We start from the raw sequence: 19,283 nt of genomic DNA, 5'->3' as shown, positions 1-19,283 counted from the left end.
CCGTTTACCTGCATGATGTTCTGCGCTTTCGATGTTGTGGTGCTGACAATATCAGCTTCGATATTGTCGGCTTTCAACATCTTGAAGTAGACCCCCTCTGGATGCCTGTTCCATGTACAGACCATATTATACCATCAGCTGTCCTGTGATTACACACATGACAGGTATTCCTGGTGTATAATGTGGCAGTCCATGTACATGTACTGCATGATGCCAGAGGGAGGTACTGCTGTATGAAAACCCCACAATCACACATGTGCATACATGGCCAGCCACACAAACACACAAACATGTACACAAGCATCCTACATGCATCAACCTCCCTCTACCTCACCAGAGTGACCCTACAGACAAACTGACTACCCACCAGGACGCACACACACATACAGGTGAGGTTGCACAATGAAAGTACAAACAGTCCTCCTATTACCTCTCTGTCAACATATGGTAGCTGACAGTATACAGTGCAGCTATAGTCAATCCATGCTGGCAACAGTATTCATGTGTGTGATGCATGTGCTGTGTCACTAGGTGAAGCCCCTTCCCCTGGATACCACTACGCCCATGAACACGGTATTTCTGTGCACCTGTTCTGCACCCTGCCATATACTGTGCACCACACCTTACAGGTGTATGGCCCATTGCTGAATGTGTACTACTGTGTCAGTTATGTCAGCTTTAATGCTCACAGCCCCTATATTTTCCAGCAACACATACCTGGTATGATATGTGGACAGATGTCATCTGTGAATACCTGATGTCTCATGCACAGCTCTCAACATCAGCAGACCATGTATGACCAATCCAATACTCTTACACTGACAACCATCAGAGCATACTGTGGCTATGGGGGGTGTACACATCTTTATTGATTTGACACACCCATCCTTGATCTGCCATGGGACCACATCACTGCATATCTTTGCACTACACGAGCCCGATATGTGACATATGTCCTGCACTTTCACATGCAGTGTGTACGAATTGTGTTAGGTGTGTGGCTGCTCACCATGATTCATACACACCATGTGGGCATATGTGTGCACACCCTTATCATGACGGTTTATCGCATCTCTTGTTGTGTGTACTACAGCAGTCACTACTCCTGGCAGGGGTATACCAGCATGGGCCATCTGCATTTGCCAGTGTATGTTCAGTCTGCCCTACACATGTCTCCCTATTCTGCATGATTGCAAGGTCTACTCATGTGCACATCCCATGGTGTTTGCACACTTCCGTCACTATTGCTGTGCAGGTAGGGTTACAGCTGTCACAGGTCCTGAACCTGACTATGTGCAGATAGAGTCATTCTTAGCATCCTTAGGATCCCTGCTGCAGTGCACTGGTGTGTCATGCTGACACCCCCCTTCAGTCTTTTTGCAGATGCATGACAAGTAAGCCCTACACATGTGTGTCACTTTGCAGTGTCCCATACACTGAACACCACATGTTACAGCCTTGTCCCAGCTGATAATGTAGACTACTGTAATGTCTTATGCCATAGTGTATCTCTGCAGCAGTTGCCATTGTCCTACAGGTATATAAAGTGGTGTTACACTGCATATGGGTGTTGTTCCGAACATGTCCCTACTGTAGACCATGTCTTCCACCATTCCACAATGACAGTATGTTAGTTATCATGCAGGTGTCTGACATACCCTTCCAATACCCCATCATGGTCACCCCTGTGATGCCATGCATTTCACAGCAACAATACGTGCACATGTACAGCATGCATTCTGGGTAGGTGTCTTAGATGTGTGCATGGAATATACCATCACCATTACATGCCTAGTGTGTTGGCAAGCATCTACATAAACCATACTCACCAGCTACAGGTTGCTGCCTTGGTGGTATCTCGGAGGAACCTACATAAGAGGGTGAGAGATGCAATGTCAGTGGCCACACCTGTGGCAGTGCTACAGGGTTGTTGCTGTATTACAATACATCAATGGTACATTTCCACAATACCACCACATCTGGACATCTGTTTATCACTACTATGCAGCAACACAATATATCTATAACATGTCAGATATGCATGATCTACCTGTACCAATGCAGATGTATATGCAACAGCAGTCTACTGATGTGCCCTGTGTCCTTACCTGCACTCTCCTCGGCTGGTGTGTGAGGGGAACCAACCTCCACAAAGGTGTCCCGCGGTTGGTGGCTGGCCAGATGGGCAGGAGCCACGAGGCTGGCAGGGAGATCCTCCACATGTGTCGGGGGAGATAGATGGCATGGCCCCCCATGGCGAGGTGATCCCCCTGGATTGCAGCAGCACGCTGATGGGCATTGTGAAGCAGGTCAGTACAATGATGCCGTACCTGCTCATAACTGCAGTTGTGCAGTCAGACATCATTAACCCTGTGGACTAGATCATTCTACAGGGCGGTCCACTCCTGCTGGTCATGGGTGGCCCTGCCAAACAGCACAGGGTAGTGCTTGATTGAATTCTTGATCAGCACTTCATTTTTGGCTGCTGAATATGTTGGCAGAAGTGCATGTGACATCTTGGCTGAAAGACATAAAGATGGAAACAGGTCTGAGCAACTCATACAGCAAGGTTACCACAGTTCTTAATACACATCTCTGTCACCCCCCACCATATAAGTTACAACAAACTGTACACACAACTCATTAGGTATGGCTACAGCTTACCTACCAGTGGGACAGATATTGTATTGTACCACACTTTCTGTTATGTGATTGTAGCCATGTTTGCTGTGTGGACACTATCATTGCTGGCCTGTTACAGACTATTCACCTGCATGCCATTGTCAGGGCCACTATGATTCCATATATGCCTGTGGTATGGCTGCTTTGTGATTGCTGCACATCTGACATTCTGTGTTATTGGGGATATCTATGCATCCTGTTGGACATGTTCCAGGATTGTGTAGACTATTTCTGCCAACATATGTTCTATAACAGTGACACAATAACATGTATATGTACTATTGCCCAGCAGAACTACCTCTCCAAACCCATCTGTCCATGTTACCTGGCCACATCACATGTGTGTCCCATCCTGGGGCCTCCTCATGTCCTGGTCCAGCAATACCATCAGGTGGAATGACCCCAGGGGATGTTGTCCCCTCAGGGGGCATACACAGACATGTTCCTGTCCCCTGAGGTCAGGTTCAGGGTCTGTTCTATAACGGGCTCCACAGATACATGTGGGATGTGCTACATCACCCTGAAGCACCCAGTACACATTCACAGGGCTGACATGCTCCTCCTGTTCAGCCTCCAGGCCAGGCACCTTCAGAATGTGGACTGCTGTTTTGAGTAGCAGTGGGTGGGAGACTTGTTCCCATTGTGTACATATTGGGGCCCATGGGGCGTCCACATCAGAGACCACATACTCCATCCAGGGTGTTTATCCACCACGTGTCACATACCACCCCTGTAGACTGTTCTCTATATCTACTAACCCCGACCACCTCCACAACTATACCTGCCATACTTCCCCATATTCCCATTCCATACTTCACAGATGAGGGCAATGTGGTCCTAACAAGGGCTTAACATGTGACATACCCATCCATGTTGCACACACTGCCAGCTTTAGATATCTGTGTGTATTGCTATGTGTGCTGTTTCCTTGCACATAGCATGCATCATGGTGGTAGTAATATAGGGGACATGTATTTACATACATATATGTTTGTGTGTGTGTTTGTATATATGTAGACATGTGCATATAGGTATATACCTATATATGTGTAGCTATATGTGATGTATATATGTGTTCATATATATGTCTACACATGGATATCTGTATATTTGTGGACATACATGTCGATTATATATATATAATATATGTTCATATATTATATATGTATACATGTGTTCATATATTATATATGTGTATATATGTACACATATGCATACCTATATGTGGGGTACATTCAGGCATCAGGTCCACAAACCCACAACACCTTCCTGCACAGCTGCACTGTTCTGCCTTGCTACAACAGAGACAGGTGCCACATGTAGACACAGCCTGACATTAGGGAGGTATATGTAGGACCAGATTGCAGGTTTCCCTATTACTCACCTATGACATTCCTGCATGCTACATCATAGATTAACCTGAGTATCCTGCAAGGGGTGGGCTGTGAATTCCATGTGTCCATCATAATGGCATTACTTCCAGCACCAGCTATTGGCCACATAATATACATACTTCCCATTACACAACACACTATGATGACATACATCTTGTCAGTCGGTGTTGATCTGCACAGTTGACAGCTATAGCCCACTACCCACAGGAACAGACACTATTGTCCATATCAGTTGTTCAGTTGAATGTCATTACAACACGTGATGGCACATATGAATCATTTCACATCATCTAACCCATTATTATGGACCGAGTACTACATTCAGTTTTGTGTATATATACTTTGCATACCTGTTGTGGTAATGATGTCTGTTCTGGATAGTTTGCAGGATGCAAGTAATGTTTTTTTTTTTTTATTTGTCCTGGGGCTTTGGCTTTTGCTTTTGCTTCCACTTTCTCTCTCTCTCTCTCACTCTCTCTCTCTCCAGTAAATGGATTGAACTGCTTTGAATAGATTGCAGCATGGATTTTGTAGGTGATGCACATGATCAGGTGATGGCCTCTGCACCAATCAGTGTCCTCCACTTGATACCTGCATGCAGCTTGCTGTGTAGTACTTCCAATTACCACTGTCATGGCAACCACCTACTATAAATCCCTGCATCATGTGGGCATGGTCCCTTTATCTTTCCTGTGTGATGGATATCCTTCCTGTGTGTGGACATCAGTGTTACAGACAGCAGGTAGCAATACCTCTTACAGGAGAACCTGCACACTCAGGCCACCTACATATTTGTAGGAGGTTCCAGAACTACATACAAAGTGTGAGTAGAGTTGTTGTATGCATTGTATAGTACTAGTGTTACAGGGTGTGTGTGTACATACTGGTTCAACTTGGAATGCAGTCTGTCTGCATAGCTCTCAACTGTGGGCCTATCCTCTTGATGGCCAGAGGTGTGCCTATTATGTTTTGTCTGTCCACCACACGGGTCTTGTGTCAGATATTTCACTGGCAGTGTGTGTGTGTTGAGTGCTATCAGTACATGGCTACATCCATTTCTGTTTCTAACTTCAAATTCCTGACTAAGGGTATGTTGCAGACTATCCTGTAATACCAGCGACTTGCTTAGTGTTTACAACAGTTTTTCACATATGGGCCTGTGTTTCAGTCTCTGTCCTCCACCTACATACCAGGCTTTGTACATATGACATGCTGTCAGGGGTTGTTCTGTAGTGGGCTGTGAGTATGTCATGCTGCCATTCCTGCCATCAGTCCACTGCTGTTGTGTCCCCCACACATACGGTGGGGTTGGGGCCATATATGTGTGGCCTTCACCTACACAATACATGTGTGTCCTTATGCACTCCAGAGGTCAGTGTATGTAGCAGTGGTATATGGCCCTAAATTATTGAGTCTAGGGGGGATGCACCATAACTAACCTAGGCTGTTACAACATGTCTTATCAGGGGTAAGCTGCCTTAAGGTATCTGGATGTACATTACCATACAATCCATATTGAGTAAATGCAGGCCTACTGCCTCCTGCCATACAGACTGTTCTGTTTGTCAGTGTGCTTGTGATGGTGTCAGTTATGCCTTGTTATGTAACAGTTACATCCCATTATATCAACTGAGGTCTTTACCCCCTAGGGATTGTGTACAGAATGTAGATAGAGGCTGCTGGACTATACATCTGCATTACGTACTGTTGATTGTTTGGTATCCTGTGGCCCAGTCTGTCTTTACTATTGTACTACTTGAAGGCCTCGGCCTGGACAGCAACATTTGTAAACCTTTCCAGACTACTGTATTAGCATAACTGTTTCACAGTTGTATTACTCTGTTTATATGGATGTCAGTGTCTAAACAGCTATATGACATGGCATATACAACTGTAATAGTACACAAATAAAGCTTTCCCATGTATGCAAACCTGTGTGTGGTGTTATATCCTTTGACCTCTCTGTGGGTATATGTTGCAGGCAATGATTGTCATTTGTATGAGTGTATCTGTATCTGCATATATGTGTCTGTGTATATGTATCCTAGGGATGTTGATTGCTTCCACATTGCACATTCCCTATGGAAGCCAGACTGTACTGTATGATATGTTACTGATACTAGCCTGACATCATAAAGGTGGGATGGAGTACTGTTAACATCTTGTGCCCAAGTCGTGTCAGGTCCTGTTTATGGGATCTGCAACAGTTGGTAGTGTATTGCAGGGCAGACGTGTTTGGCTGTGGTGGGAGATACCTATCCGTACTTGACGTATGTTGTTTAGGCCCTCTTAACCCCATTACCGGTGCGTGTGGACGTATATGTTTTTGCTATGTTCCCATTGTTATCTACAGATGTATGTCCATATATATATATATATATATATATATATATATATATATATATATATATATATATATATATATATATATATATATATATATATATATATATATATATATATATATACATATAGATGTAGACATATATATATATATATATATATATATATATATATATATATATATATATATAGATGCATGCATATGTATGTATATATGTTTATATATATATATATATATATATATATATATATATATATATATATATATATATATATGGCTGTGGTGCAGCGGTTAGCATTGTCACCTCACAGCAAGAGGTTCTCCGGTTCGATCCTTGGCTGGGGTGCCTTCTGTGTGGAGTCTGCATGTCCTCCCTGTGGCCGTGTGGGTTTCCTCCGGATGCTCCAGTTTCCTCCCACATCCCAAAGACATGCTGTAGGTGGATTGGACACACTAAATTGGCCCTAGGTGTGAGTGCGTGCATGTCTGTGCCTTCTGTAGAAGGTTGGGCTCCGGGCTGGCAACTTGACTCTGTAAAACTCCACTGCTAATCATGAGTGGACAGGTGATTCGCTGTGGCGACCCCTAACCGAGAAAAATAAAGATATATATATATATATATATATATATATATATATATATATATATATATATATATATATATATATATATATATATATATATATATATATATATATATATATATATATATATATATATATATATATATATATATATATATATATATATATATATATATATATATATATATACATATATATATATATATATATATATATACACACACACACACACACACACACACACACACACACACACACACACACACACACACACACACACACACATCTGCATGTTAGAATAGATTCCCTGTACTGTGGAATTACTAGGCTGGATGATATGTTTGTGAAAACATCAGGGTTATGTATATCAGACATGGTTTTGTGATACATCACTTTGGCTATGGTGTGCAGAGTCCTGGGTTCATGCCTTGCAGAGGCTGTTTCTTTTGTTGCTGGGCAGAAGAAGGGCCATTGGATTCAGAGTGATTAAGGCACTTTTAAGCAGTTGTAAGGAGGTTTTCGTGGGTTTGCTCGGAGGTAAGCACTGCTAACTTCTGGTTACAGTTTCTTATACTGATTTAGCTTCTCTGTTGATTAAACTGTGTAGGCATTGCTTAACCCCACGCAAACAGGCTTAAACCCGCTTACTACTGCTTAAAAGTGCTTACTCTTGCTTACCCCCATGCTAATTTCTTTAAAAGAAAAGAAAAAAAGGGTTGATAAGAATGTGGTGAAAAAGGGGCACAAAGAGGGAAAGACAGTAGGGAAAATAGCTAGGGATGTGCCGGAAGGGTGTAGAGAAGGTCCATAGCTGCCCATTTCTTCTACAGCAACAGCTGTGCATATTCACTGCATTTGGAGGTAGATTTGGACACTGAAACCCCTGAGAGAGAGGGGTGAGGAAAACAATAATATGTTGTGATGCCAATTAGACCAGATTACATGTGTCCAGTGGACATGTGTGTGAAATGGACAGCTATGTATGGGGCAAGATTTTTTTTGGGAACAGATTGCCCTTTTATTTTCAGGTGAGAGTGGGATGTTGGGGAGGGATAGTAGGTATGTTTGGGGAGGTAGGTTAACAGATAAGACAAGCAAGACACATACAGGGGCTGTATTTGACACATTTGGTGGGTACACACCTTGATGGGGAGGGGTGTTGGGAAATCGGAAGCTCATGAGCCCCCTAGTGGAAACAGTGGGACTGAGATCCCCACCCATGGGCAGGCACTACTGCACCTTCACAGCCCTGAAGGTGGCTGTGCTGTGGGCTGAGTCACAGAGCCAGGCCGACCCTCTAGTTGTGACACACGGCCCTCGAGCTGGCATAGCAGATCTCCAACCTCCCTACAGAGCTCACTATGCACCATGACCCAGACCTGGTGACGGGTGAAAGGTTCCTGTCTATGCCCGCTCTGGGGGGGGGGCAAGCACCATCCCCTGAGGTGGTTCCAATGGATGAGAAGGTCCCGGGTTGGGCCCCAAACAGGTTGGTGCCCGGTGCCATGGCCAGCTGAGGTGGGACAGGTGGGTCCACTGGGACCGGCCTTCCCAAACGTGCTACAGTGTTTAGATTTTATCATCATATGTGGGTTAATAATTGTCAACACATTTCAAGGTCAGGTATAACAGCATGCATAGATATTCCCATTATCCAAGACACCAGATACGGAACAGTTGCATAGCAAACGGAACACATGCATATATGGGACCACAGTGGTAATATCAACAGCATGCAGGTACATTGATGGCACCATGCCACCAGTGTTGGAGTATTTCAACATAGCACATGCATTGAAACAGATTTAAATAATTATCAACCAATAGGACATATGTCCCAACATAACAGTGGAGTCATCACATACCAGTTTAGGTGGGTATTTAGTGTATTGTTGGAGATATAGTGGGGGGAGAGAAAGATGTCAATTAACTAGTATATTCCTGTAGTCCACATTACTTTCCTAGTCAGTGATGTTATCTGTACCTTACAAGTAATGCTACACTACCCTATAGCCTTAGTTTGGACAGTGATATGGGTGTCGTTATCGTTATACATGAATTGGTTTTACCTGCAGTATACACCACTTACCTGGTATACCTGTGGAGGGAATGTTTGTTATCAGTAACTAACACATACTCCCAGATTCCAGGTTGATGCTGTGCACATAGCTATCCAAGTCTTTCTGCACAGAATCTGGCCATGTCTTGACACATGCAGGTATACCAGGACATATCTAGACTATTGCCCTCTTCAACCTTTAGTGACTTACCACTCACATATACATGCTTTCCTACACAGTTATATTATGTAGCACAGTGTGGGTGACAGTGATACTTTATTATTCAGAGCAACTGTAACACTCACAATTCCATACAATACCAGAGTAAACAGTACCAGTACAGGGTATCAAGTTTTTTGTTTCTAGGCACAGTGTTCATATCTGACGTACCTGTGGAAGCAATGTTTGTTAGCACTACCTGAATGTTGCCACACAAAGTTCCAGATTACACATTAGTATTATGCACATACATCTCACTCTGTTACTGTACACACTCTGGTCACAGCATGACAACATGGGGGTGTAGATAGGACATACTTGGCTTATTATTCTCATAACAGTTTTGGGAGTTGCTAGAGTGACAGGTTTATTCTCATAGATGTGCATCAATCAGTTGTATTTCCTGTTTGCTGCCTATACATCTGTGATCATCCCACTGATTTCCCAGGGGGACATGTTGACAGGCAACAGATATGGGCCACTTTACTGGACATTCTGGACATATCTTTACAGTTGTGGGGTATGATTCTGTATGCAGATTACTACCACTGGAGGATTCGAACCATGTCTGTGTGTGCTAAAGTTACAACAGTTCATGTCTTAGTTGCATGTGCTGTTCGGGTTTTGTTGTCTGCCTTTTCTCTGTTTTCTGTCCATGTGTCTCTCAGTTGTACTAAATGGCCTCTGGGGATTACAGCAGTCATATACAGGCATTCTTAGACTTTCTATTTATGGTGCACAGTGTGGGTAACAGTGCTCAATACAACAGTACTATTACGTGATTGCAAATCTACATTACCATATGATACCAGAGTATACACATGCAGTCCAGCAGTTAGAACTTTATTGTCAGGCTATTATACTTTTATTTACATAGAAACTGTATGAGACTCTTCCTGCCATATTTTCTGGTGTATGCAGTACTCACCTTAAACAATACAGATTTTATACAGGCAATTAATGTACTAATACTTTCAGATTTATTTCCTATGACAGTACATGCAAGAGTTTTACTGACCTGCCTCATGTTGCAACCTCTCCAGACGACTTCCATGGGCCTCCTGGTTCGTGGCCCACTCACTTGCAGCTGTGGAGGACATAAGAGGAATATTTAGCCATACCTATCCATGATATACATGAGGTGGCAATTATTACACACATAGTGGAGTGATACTTACACACAGCTGGGACATCCCCTGCCATTCTAGCCTCTTGGATCCACTGCTCCAAGAGGTCCACCTTGCACTGCTTCAGGTCAGCATAGTGATGCCTGAGCTGCTCACCAGTTTGGGGTATGCCAGTGACACTGGTGAGGTCACGGGCAAGACGGTCCCAGGCTTCCTCCTTATATTGGGAACCCTGGCGCTGGCCCTGCAGCAGTCTCTGCTCATGTCTTTGACAAGGAGTCCTGCCATGACTCTGGACTCCTGGATGCACTAGCGCTGCGCCCGAAAGCACACTCCCTCTCCCCTTACTGACATGGTGCCTGCAAGGGGAAGCTACAAACGGTTATGAGATGTATTTCTGCCTGTTGGGTTTAAGTAGAGCTAATTTCTCGCACTTTACCATGATTGGATGGTCTTGAAAAGGTTAGGCTATGGGCAAACCTGCTTACGTAAGGTTGGCATTGTTTAAAGGAGTATTACACTGGGCACATTGAGTTAGCTGGCCTACACATCGCTTACACCTCCTAAGCTGGCTTGTGCAAAGCTTAGCATTGCTTACATTATATTTTGCATTATATTTTCTTTCTGGCATTGATTTATTATTCATTACATCTTATATAAATGCCTGACATCCATGATTCACATGTACGTACACTGTATGGGGTCCTTGTGTTTTATTGGGGACTTCAACACTCTATTACAATTACACCTCACATCTGGGCTTGCTGCTGTACTCCAGTTCACATATTTATGTTATGTAGTGGGTTATAGAACATATGACTGCATACTGATTCCTTTCACAGGTTCAGTTTGATTTTACTATAGTGAGGACTTGTTTGGTGATACCTCATTCTTCTGCATTGCTGTGATGGCTTGGTGATTAACTACTGTAACTATAGTTTATAGGGTCCTGGGTTCAAGACCTGCAAGTCTGTTTATTTTGTTGCTGGGAAGAATAAGGACCGTTGGATACAGAGGGATTAAGGCACTTTTGAGCAGTTGTAAGTGGGTTTGCATGGGTTTGCTCGAGGGTAAGCAATGCTAACCTCCGGTTGCTTATGCTTACAGGGAGTTAGCTTCAAAATTTCTTAACCTGTGTGTGCATTACTTACCCCCATGCAAACAGGCTTAAACATGCTTACTAGTGCTTAAATATGCTTACTACTGCTTATTGGTGCTTACACATACTTACTAGTGCTTACTCCCACTTACAACTGCAATGGTTTAGACAGTAATATTTAATGTTTTTTGGGAAAGTGGGGGATTTGCAAGCTGTATGGAGTTGTCATTCATTACACATTTTACCTTCCATTTGTATCCATGATCCCTGTGTACATATATTGTATGGGGAACATGTGCTTATCTGGGGACTTTGTAACATTATGACACTGACACCTCACATGTGCATTTAATGCAGTACTCCAGTTCACAATTATATGTTATTTAGTAGGTTATGCAGCAAAAAAATGTTCATAAACTGATTTCACATGGAAAATGGAATGTACTGCAGTGGGACTCGAACCAGGAATGCTTACTTGTAAGGCAAATGCTCTGTGCACTACACTACTGCTATACTGCTGCATTTGTATATATCTTCCTTGTTATCCTCTTCAGCCATTTAAGCTGTATTAACCATAGCTAAGCAATGGGCACACAAGTGCACCTATGGTCAGCTTTAATTGGGTTAATAAAAAAAGGGTTTGTTTATTTCATATGTATTTACTATTCTGTTGTACACGTGGGGGAATGTTGCAGGGGATATGCGGACACCTATGAGTGGTCTTGCTCATTCCTTTGGCCTTTCTGCTGTTCTTCATTGCAGGGGCATGTATATTCTGAGAGCTGTATCTTAGTTAAAGGAGTATGATTGGATAGTGAGACTAGCGGCTGATATAGAACCCGGGTTAAATGCAAGTGTTTCTATAAAACCCATTCCAACTAAGATAAAACATACTAGGTTAAATTAAATAAATAAAACTATAGTTAGATATCTGACTATTTTTGATGTTTTTTGATGTTTTTAATGTGTGTATACATAGATCTTAGAATTTTAGATGTTTATATAAGATTAATGCTTTGCTATCATGTGATTATGGCTGTAGGTCACATGCTAGATAGTTTGTATAAATGGGCGTGTTTTATTGTACCTGATGTTATGCATTGAAAAAGGGTTGTTAAACCTGAAAGCTTTGTTGGTGTTTTATAAAGGTTTTTTACTCAACTTTTGTCTTATTTGGATTCTTCTGGACTCATTTCTGCAATTGATTCGAGATTCCTATGGGGCCATTCATTTCCAGTCTGAGATAGGACCTAATCAGCCAATTCATTTCCTTGGGAGGGTGTCTAGATTTAGGGAGTCATGGTGGTCCCTCTCCCATATCTAAATGCATCCCCAGTTCCCCACAGCTGACAGTGCCTGCAGAATGCTGTAGCTTAAGAAGGAGCATACTTTTGCACACAAACCTGTCAAACTTACATGCAACATATAGCTGCTATTACCTTATCAGCTGCATCCTGCTGCTTTGTTACTTTGCTAAATGGGGGGCAGCAGTGCAGCGCAGTGGATTTAGCCAGCACTTTCCTTCCCAAGATGACTCAGTGAGCAGCAGTAGCAGCAGATACTTACTCCTATCCTGCCATCCTCCCATCCTGGCTCCTACAGCACCTGAGTAGACATCCAAGCCAATATCCCAGAAGTGCTGATGACTATAAGTTGGGGTCTGTTCATCCACTGTAATAAACAACTCCAGCAAGGATTGAAATGTGCACATACCTGGTGTACTGAAAATGGTCTCAATCTAAGTGCAAAAAAGTGCAGCATGCTAGCATTTGAAAAAATGCTACCCCAACCTCATGTGCTGTAAGTGGTAGTCGTCAGTGCTGTAATTGGTACTGCTCAGTGCTGTAAGTGGTACTGTTTAGTGCTATAAGTGGTACTCCTCAGTGCTGCAAGTGGTACTCCTCATCAGGCATATACTGTCATAAGTAACCAAGGTGGTTATGTGGACAGCTCTCCTGTATTTGTTTATCATGTTTTCCTTACAGTCAGGAAATAATTTTATCTGGCCAAGGTAATTTCCAAGGGGATAGCTTCAAGATCCAAAGAAGTCATCCTACCACTGCACTCTTCCCTTATTAGACTCATAATCAAATACTGTGCCCCCTTTTGTATATACAAATTAAACATATCGCTCACATGGAAAGGTTCTAACAATTTTTAACTAAGAAATTTGAAGGCCTTAGATCCTTCAGCTGTCCTGATAGATTAGCAGAACTATTCTTGCAACTATCCTAATACTCAGTAGCCCTACTGAGCACAGCTATCCTTGTAACTATCTTAATACTCAATAGCCCTACTGGCTGCTCCATTGTCATCTGGGTCTCACTTTTCAAGAACTAATAGTATTTAACCTCCTATTTCTTTGCAAAATTAGCGACTCTACAAATACTCATATTAGGGACTTAAATCTTCATCAACAAATAAAGAAGAACTGCAGGTGGGATTGGTTCCTAATTCAACAGATGTTCAGCTTGTGGAATCAGTTATTACTACAGGTCAAGCAAAGTACTACTTTGAGTACCTTTTAAGGTTAATCTTGATGACTGGATAGATAGACATAAATTTACACCAGAACCGTTGTGTATGTTTCTGCTCAATTTTTCAGGTGCTTGTAAAGAGTGATAAGAACTTTTAAGTGTGGCTGCCTAAATGTGTATGTCGCTAGTCATCTAATGGTTTCTGCAATCACTTGCCTAGTGTTGTGCCTGTGTTCCTACGAGCTACCAATCAGGCTCAGGCTGGCTAGCATGGAGCTTGGCAACCCTTACTAGTTTTTTATATCATATACTGCAGCTTGTATTAATTACATAGGCTATGAGATATGTATGCTGCTACAGGTAGAAGAGCTCAACATTAGCTTTTCTTTAAGGTCAGTGTACAATGAGCTTCACACAGGCCATCTTCTAATGTACTTATTAGGTCCACATTCAGATACTCCACTTCAATCCACTCAAAGTATTAAATGATATTAAAAACCTGTAACTTGTGTTTACCTCTTTTGCTAAATATTGAGCGATTATATCAGTTTATGAATTTTTATTTCCACTCCAAGCAGATGATTTTTAGCAGTAAGATTTTATTTGAGAGCATTTTTAATGTAAAGAAAATAACTACTGGCAATTTTAATTGGTGTTCTTCTTTAGTGTGTATTTATTTATGCTTTTCTTAACCAAGTGAGTATGCTGGTCAAAAGATCCTTTTCAGGCATGACTTGGGACATCTGCCAATAGAAAGAAAAAAATAGTACAATTAATTTAACAAGCATATAGTAATAACAATCAGTAATGTGTAACAAGTGCAACATGCATATAGTGGTTAACAACAGGAGTAATTTACAGAGACAAAAACACTTACACTGATGTTGGTTGGATTATACAAATGAAGTGCCAGAAATATGTTGAAATTCAATTTACACAGCTATCTGTTATGACTTATAATTATAGTAATGACAGTTAAGTTAAATAATGCAAGCCAATGAAAGAGTATTGAGGGACAAGTCATTATATATGGCCTAAAGGGTGATACTATAATATAACACTGGAGCAGGAAGTGGTAATAGAAGTCAGAGTAAATAGAAAGGCCTGTATGCATGTAAAGAAAAAGAGGTGGGAAAAAAAGTATGAACTGGTTGTAATATGATGAGTATATATCTTAACAGAGAGAACAAAAAACAATGGCATGTGCAGTTGTTGGGGTGTTGGGGAGAATGATGCAGAGGGGTGATATCTACAGGTATATAGGGAGGAAAGAGGCACTGTAGTGCATAAGTCAGAAACCTGTCAAAAGTATTGGGACATTGCCTGCAAGATTATCCATGACTGTCAAAACAATGATATGAAAAGATTCAATTATTTCTTATAGTGCTTTCCTAAAATCTTTGAGGGAAGTCACTGCTTTGATGCCATCAGGTATTTTGTTTTCCAATGCTCTGGTGTGATTTTAGTGAAAGTTCTGTCAGCAGTAGCTATAGTGTATGAAGGTCTGATAAGTAGTTTGTGTCAGACAGTGATGTCCCCAAGACAGGCTAGGGTGCACTAAACACAGGATCTCTTTTCTGTCTTTTGAAAACATGATGTATTTTGTGTGGTATGTAGTCTGATAAGTGCTTGGAGTGAGTGAAAATGTTGAATCTTGAAGTAGTCTTAGGTATTTTTAATTGATCACAAAAGCTAATGGATTGTTTTAGGTGTCAAGTATCTGGAGGAGTTGGGCTTTGGCTAAGCATTTATTTGCAATGAAAAACATAAGTGTATATTATAGCAATAACCCACGCCTGGGTGTGGGTAATGCTGGATTTACTCACGGTTGGTGTGGTTTGGTCACGAGGGCGAAGCTTGAGTAGCCAAACAAAGCCAACTGTGGGTAAATCCAGCATTACCCACAACCAAAAGTGGTTATTATATATAATGACATTATTTAAGAAAAAAAATTACTTTTCTTAAATAATGGCATTGTATAATGCCTCCTTGCTGCCCTTCCACAGCTGTCTGGTATTCTGTGGCAGTTCTGATGTACTGCATATGCGTATACTTACGCAGTACATCAGAGTTGTGGGCAAAAGCAATGGAGAAAGCAAGATCTCCGTTGCTTTTTACAACCTGTCTCGCTATGTTAAATGGATTTAACATAGCGAGACAGCTTAAAAAAAAGCAAAGGAGAATCTCCGTTACAGATGAAAGCAGATTTAAAGAAATGTTAATACACAAAGGAACATTTTACTTCAAGTAAGGGACATTGGTGGACTTGATATCCACCTTTATCACAAAACTGACAGATTAGTTCTAGAGAGACTGAAGACTTGCAGTGATAGTAAAGTACTTAGAACAATAAATCCTTTCTGGTTTGCATTGGAGATGGATTACACCAAACACATTTAAAATGTGTAATTAACAAAATAAAGATTTTAGATACTGTCTGCTAGGACTTAGATAGTCTAGTGTTTGGGTTTAAAACAAGGATGTTTTCCAGAATCAGTAAATTGTGAAGTGCTGTGAAAAAAATATGAATTGTCAATCTGATTCAATAGAAAAAACAACACTGGAAAAATAAATGCTTTCATGTAAAGGTTGAAGTGCCAGTATCTTTGTTTTATGGTCATACTTTATGAAATAAACTACTAAAGATATTTATCTACATTGCAAGGTTATGTTACATACTACTAGCATGTGTATTCTTTAATATTTCATTTTTTACTTTAAAAAGGCAAATTGCAATATGCAGTGGAGATCTTGGGATGTGACTTCTGGGTTTCTCCTCACTGTGACAACAATTTGATTACGATAATTATTAGAAATCTTGCTCTCCATCTTATAAAACACTGTGGAATACTGCAGCTTGTCAACATTTTATTCTTGATTTCAGAAAAAGACAGCTTGTAAATAAATGGTAGAATTGTTATCCTCTGGTGAAAGTCCTGACAACTGTCAGAGATAAGAAGCCACCTTTATCATATTAGCTGCTATTTTTTTAACTCTTGGCAGTTTTGTCCAAGGCTTCACTTCAATCATTTCATGATGAAGCATCAGAAACTCAAGAAGGGAAATTCATTAAGTTAGTTGAGGAAAATTTATTTCGTAAAGTTAGGGTAATATTTCATTTGTTGTCATAGATTGCCCTTTCACCTTTATCTGAGAAGTGTTGGTCAATATGCATAAGGAAATTAAAGTAAACATCCGGATAGTACATATGGATTCAGCACATCAAAAACTGAGAATATTCTTAGGTCTCATTTGGAAGATTAAATCTTACACTCTAATTTTGACTCACGTCAGTATTTGCATTCCAAAAACTCATTGTGCTGTCTTTGTCGTATAGCCGTATGTGTTAAATACATGCAGGAAGGATGGCCACATTTAGTGCAAAACTTGATTTCTCAAGGAAAAGGTAAAATTTTCTTTTAGATATATAACAATAACTGTCATCATATTTATGGAGTGCTCTGAAGCAGTTACTTTTTTTTATAAATTCCAGAAGAAACTTTTTAGAAACTACAAATGTTATGATGCTGCAGCCATTAAATGAAATACAGGTTTGTAATTTTGGCAGACTTCCATAATTATTCCCAAAACATCAAAATGGAACTTTTACAATGTGGTTTGAGAAAGAACTAGCTGCAGTGTTTCATATATAGAAAATAATGTGATTTCGAAGTCTAAGAGAAAATCTCTCCATGGAGTTAAAATTGGAGTGACATCTCACATCGTCAAACTACTGTTCACCAAATGTGGTTTAGTGATGGTATCCAGGTATACGTCTGAAAAGTCAGCTTTTATAAATAGATAGTTCACTGACTCATAGGTGCTGTGAGCCTGAAGACAATACATATACATTGTTCTACAACATGTAAATAGAAAGGGCTTGACATCAATAAGAAAACTAAAATTTTATTGTGGATGCATGTTTTAACCAGAGATTCTTTTTTCAGTTTGCTATTTGTGGCCAACCAGCATTCAATGAATACTTGCTTGATAACATAAGAACCAGGCAGAAGACACATTTGTCTTGGATATGAATTATGATAGCTATCATTTTTATAGAGTGCTGTAAAGAAATTGTAGGAAGCAGCCAAAAATATGTGGCTAAGATGTCTATTTTAATTTCATTGTAATAACTTTGTCAGTTTTTATTAGCTTTACACTAGAGCTTCAGCACAACATTTTATTATGCTTTCTTATTAATACAGGAATACAATTGCTGCTCTGTAATCATGATGCACATCAAAATAAATAATATTTCAAGATTCAAGTAAATCAAGCATTTCGGATTTACAGAATGTACGTTAACCAAACATAATGTAGGCCCACATGTGATGTAGTTTTCAATATTTTTATCTCTAATTTTTAGTCTACCCTTTTCAATCACCCATCTTCATTAACTGCACTACACTTTGGACCAGATTCCAAAAGAGTTGCTGTCAGTATAAGTATGCCCTAATTCCAAGAGATCTGCTCTCAGTGTAAGTGACTTACTTTAAGGTAAGGCCTATCTATAAACAGGCTCATTATGAAGACCAGATTCCAAACCACCTGTTCTTAGCATGCTCTCAGTGTAAGTGGTCACTTACACTGGGAGAAAGTCTTTTGGAATAAGGGCCTGTACCTTTGCCAAAAAGCAGAGAAATAGCTAAACTAGTTATGGATGAAGAAATGTAGTTATAAAGGCAATTTCAAACCATGAATGCAGCACTATTATATAACACAGTATAGTGAAAGTGCTGCAGTTCTTGATAAGGGGCTCACAGATGGCAACATGAAAATGTGGGCCTCAGAATGAAAAATGACAGTTATGAGTTAATGTTAAGCAGATTAATGAAGGCTCATAACTTAAAATTTTGGGCTAGACATTCACAACACTCTGGACCACAGTCTATGAATGGTGACATTGGCATTGTGCAGGTGCATTCCAACATGTCATTCCACAATTATCACCTTCTGACAAAAATAAGAAATGGTATGCATGGAGTGTTACAGATGCCACACTGACTATTTCAGGCTAAAGTACTGCAAAGAAAATATTATTTATTTATTTATTTTGAAGGTCATACACTAGAAGTTAGGGTTCCTGCCAATGTCCAAATATAGATACTCTACCCCAGGGAACTGGACACCTCTAGGATGAGAAACAAGGTCACATTTGGGGACTAGGTAGGATTATGCAGTGGTTGGATATGAAAAGTTATTTTTATTTTCACAAAACTGTAATTGTGTTGGCAGTTTATTAAACAATTGCCTTTATTTCAGTACTTGCAATCAGCAGACTGGGCACAACTTGACTA

This window comes from Protopterus annectens, chromosome 8.part0 (assembly GCF_019279795.1).
Source record: "Protopterus annectens isolate FY-2018-M chromosome 8.part0, PAN1.0, whole genome shotgun sequence".
NCBI classification, from domain to species: Eukaryota; Metazoa; Chordata; order Ceratodontiformes; family Protopteridae; genus Protopterus; species Protopterus annectens.
Note: the sequence above shows the minus strand (reverse complement) of the source record.